A 4,988-nucleotide genomic window follows, 5' to 3' on the forward strand; every position below is an offset into this window, starting at 1 on the left:
AAAATCCGAAAACCGTGAATACTTGAAATACTGTGTTTCGAGTAAAAAACTAGTCACGCGTGAGAAAACTACCACCAACGGTGATTAGTTTGTGGCTTCATGTCGCTTTTGATTGGTTGCTACACAATGGGAAATGTCAAAATAAAAACGTTCTATTCCCAAAGGACTTGAATTGGGTACAACATTGACATCACTGCAGAAAACCGGTTTGGCAAGATGTCTTATTTCGAAATTGCATGGAAGTGAGATTCTTAACCGCCGTGACCAGAGGTTCTTATTTTTTCTCCCATCCAGGGGGGAGCATAAATACTCCTAGTCGCTTCATGCTTCAGTAACCGGAGAAAAGCGCCGGCCTGATGGGCCTTCTAGGCTCGAAGCAGACCCGTATTGCCGAACTAAACCGGAAACCCGACGACTCCATCATTTGACACCGTCATAGTTCACTTGTCAGTCTCCGCCATGCCAATGGCCCATCCACCCATCAACTTCCGTCAAGCACCATGACATAGTAGAGCTGTTAAAATATGAGCATAGGATGAACAAAAAACCGGAAACTTGAGACGTTTACACCCCATTTTTGATCTCATTCTTTTGTTTCTGATAAACCTTTACTATCTTCGCTCTCAAAACTGTCCGTTTAGAATGGCATTTTGTTTAAGTGAAAGGAAAGTTGCTGGTTGTAAGTTTTTTTGCGTCACTAATTGTTGCAAATAAATGTACTGGTTTTCAAAGACACGGCGACACTATCTTCTTGTTTACCGTCCGTCATTTGACATTTAAATCGTGTGTCACTGTATAATTATTCCCATGAGAGATGAGCACTTGTAGTGCTGACGACATTTCCGGTCATTTACAGTAATTGAATCTTTCATAAATGGAGGTCAATTTATGATGATTCTTTTGTCCAAGTGCAAATTAGCCTACCAAACCTCGATACCATACAATGAATTGAAAAGAATTCTTGCTCTAAATGAGGCTTGGTAGACTAATTTGCACTCCGCCAAAAGAATTATAAATGTGACCGCCATTTATGAATAAGGTCTATACTAACCTGCAAACAGGCTCTTCCGTTGGTCTTTAGTAATCGAGCCCCTATACAACCTCGTTCCCAGGGTCTCTCTTCTCTGCCTCCATCGTTTACGCTGGCCACGTGGCACTCGTCGACAAACATTTTCCCACTAGGGTAGTGTTTTCGTTATGTTTTGATCCCGCAACTGGGCGAAACAATATTCGTTTGACAATTCATTTTCATTGGGTTGCCAAACCCAGTCGGAATCTTCGTTTCATTTCTCCGTATTCTTTTTTTTTTCCATGTCATGAAAAGTCTTTCCTGTCCCTCCCCTGCTAAGTGGTGTCTTTGTGTGTAGAGTCTCCTTCGGGTATGCTTGGTAAGTTTGAGGAGGTTCCACAAATGCACAGATTTTAGCCGGTGGACACAGTAGAATATTAAACTTAACCTGCAATGGCGTCGAAAGTCATTGTAACGCCAATAGCGTTTTAGTGGATCTTTAAAAAATATACCCTTATGGAGCTCCATAGGATAAACAAGACAGGCGATGAAAAATAAATATCTGGAATCTTCTAAGCGACGAGTAATGGTCTTCGACAACGATTGCACCTTTCGCTGTTGGATATCACAAAGTGAGCTTTGTTTCTAATGTTATTTGGGTAACTGTGATGTTATGTACGAGACTGAAACCAAATGGCAAATTCTGTATGGGTTTAATTAAAAGGAATCTAACGCCTTGAATGCATCACATTGTTTACTAAGGGACTGTGCAATAATTATCAGGAGGGGGGCCCCTAAAACCAGAGGGGGGGCCTTAAGTTAAAATAATGGAAAGGAGGGGGGGGCTCTACATTAGATTTCTCAAGTAAGTTGAGGGGGGGTCTTAATTAAATTTTACAAATTCGATAATGAATAAATAAACATTTTCCAATTAGACAGATGCCACGCCTTTGACTATCCATAATGTCTAAATATTGCATCAACATAAACACATGCTTTAACTTATTTAGAATGTCAACATATGATAGATTGAAACAATCGCTCATGCACAGAAGTCACAAACCACGTTGTGAGCTTTGCCAATAAAACATTTGGCATTTCAGAGGTCCCGCAGACATGCCAGGTCTGTTCTTGATTTAAACAGCGAGAGGGTTTCTAGGTCTACAGTTTCTAGCTGAGGAATGCCACATACTTCTGTTTCACAGTTGTCATCAATGGATTCACCTCCCAAAGACCGAAAAATTATACAGGTTCGGGTCCTACGGCTTTCTGAGGCAGCCATCCTCTTCTTCTCCCTTTTTTTCTTCTGTTCCTTCTTTTTTCTTGATTTGGATGCTTTAGATTTGGTACCAATAGGAAATGTCGCTTTATATTTAACCCTTTGGCTACTAGAGATTTGGCCGAAAAACACGTTTTGAAGCCAGTTGAGGGGTTTTTTGGTCATTGTCGTGCTGTTTAAGAGCTAAATCTCCCTACAAACCCGTTTCCAGGTTGTACACTCCGCGGCCTTTTCAGCCAGGTGCAAAATAAGCGCTTCCAAAGTTCGGGCATGCGCAGAAAACAAAATTTCGACTTTCACTTTTCGCTTTCTCTCCTTCCCTCTCTTTTCGCTTTCTTTGCCTCATTTTTTTTTGAACTTGCTGGGCATTTGGTAGGCTTTATTTTGGTGGGAAGAGTTTCTGAGAAACCTTTCATCATCTTAGAATTAGGTGCTCAGAAAGGTAGGTGGGTAATAAAGCAAGCTTTTCATGGAGATTTTCAGGTCAGTGTTACATCGTTTTTTTGGCCGTTTCTCCAGTTTCCTTGACTGAATTGTGCTCATTCTGGTATAGTTTGAAAGATCTCTTCTCCCTGCACAAATTAGTGGACAAAGCTGTTCCTGACCGTTAAAAGTGATAACGTCACAAGGGGTAGATGGGACCGTGGATAAAGCTGGACGTATTTTGCCAGATAGTAATCAAAGGGTTAACCATCACCCTATCCAGGTCTTCTACAAGATGCAGGACGTTTAAACCGACTTCAATGACGTTGCTCAGCATTGAAATTGTTTTTCTAACTTGGTTACGACAGCATTAAGCTTGTCCTGGATATCATTTGCCTCTTTTTTGCAACGTCTGATGTTGCTGTCATCATGGGGAGTTGGCTTGTAATCCTCTCGGAGACACCTTCCTGCACAAGCAGGGTTGTCGGATAAAAGATATTGGTATCTGTTGTCAAGTTTTTCAACATCTAAAGTAACTTTATATTGCCTGTCTCTTTCCGCGATAAACGCCTGCTTCATCAATGCTGCATTGGCTCCAGCCCTTGTTTTGAAACTTTCGTAAAAATCTGGCAGGAGTTTGTTACCGAATAATGCAATTCGCCTTTTTGCATCAGAAACAAAACCATAATTGGTCCGACGAGGTTGAAGTGAACTCGCTGTCTGCAAGTAAACTGAAACTCTACCTAAAGGAACACGGTTTACCCGTCAGTGGAGGGAAAGCAGCACTCGTAGCTCGTGTTCTAGGTGCTGGAGAAGCTCAAGGTAAAGAAAACCCGGATGAGCAGCAATCTAGCAGTTCCGAAGATCAAGAAGATAATGAACAATCAGACGATTCGGAAATTGACGATTATGAAGAACAAAGTTTCGAGGTGTTCTTCATCCCTGACGACGCAGTGGAATGCGTTGCAGTACGGTGAATAAAGGTACGGGTTAGAGAGGGGAGGCTCATCAATTTTTCAGTTGTCTGGGAATAGGCAAGTTTCGTATTCTCGGCCATACTGGGGCTAGTGTATCATAGCGAGGCTAATGCGGGTAAAAATTTTTTGCGGCAAAGAAATTAATTTAACCTTCCAGATTTATGTTGTTGACATTTATAAAAACAATTAAAAATATTCAAGTTTATGAGAACAGCCGTAATCTTGCCGATAAAATGGAGCCTAAATTCGTCCAAATGAGAGTTCCGGAGTTGAAAAGGTATATACAAGTGCGAGGAATTAGTGTAGCGAATAAGCGGCGCGATGAACTTTTGGATTTGTGCCGTAAAGCTCATGAAGTTGCCATTGAAATCATCGATGAAAAAGTGGATCAGAACGCTATTTCTGCGAAGTTGGTAACGGACGAGGGAACTATTCCCGATCCCTATTTGCTTCATACGGACTGGACAACAAGTTTTTCGCTGTTGTCGAATTACACCTGGGCGACATGTACGCATATTTAATCGTAAAAGAGGAATATGACCACGAAAGTTTAGTCATTGGAAGGATATAGATTACACTGGGACGGACAAAAGCCTCCAAACTAACAAATCACTTTTTTGTGGATGCCACCTGATAAAGTTCAGCGTGAAACCGGACCGGTCGAGAGACTGAGAATAGACAATAAGCCGACCTATAATGGCTGGCTACTTATAAAGCAACATGGTTCAGTTCATTCAGCTCACTGTCCCTGTATAGGAGGGTAAGTATAAGCTTACGTTTAGATGCACAAGGAAGGACAAAAAAAGACTTTATCAACTTTAGTTTGTTATTTGGTTTTCCATTTTTGCTAAATCCCATTATTGTTGTTAAACAATCGGCCAAAAAAGCAAATAACAAAAAATATTCTCAGTGTCCCTTTTGTTTGTGACCAAATCTCTTATGTTAAAACCCCTGTCTGCCATGCAATCATCATTAGGTTCCAATTTGTCTATGAGACCTGATTTCATTGTGATGTGTCTGTCTGAAACACCTCCTCGCCACAGTTTTGAGACAAATGTGAAAGCGCCAGTAGGAGAAATTACGACTAGAAGCTTAAAGGTGTTTGAGCTTTTATTACTGCTCCAGGTAACTTTTTGTGCAGATGGGCCAGTGGGTTTTTGAAGTTTTATTTCTGTACAGTCTGTAATTACTCTTGCTTAAGGAAAATTTGCAAAACTCTTTGGTAGATGCCTCCTAACTTGCTGCATTGTAGGCCAAATGATCAGAATGTCCTTGAACACATGGTAGACCATGTTTATCC

Source organism: Montipora capricornis, chromosome 8 (assembly GCF_036669925.1).
Source record: "Montipora capricornis isolate CH-2021 chromosome 8, ASM3666992v2, whole genome shotgun sequence".
NCBI lineage: Eukaryota > Metazoa > Cnidaria > Anthozoa > Scleractinia > Acroporidae > Montipora > Montipora capricornis.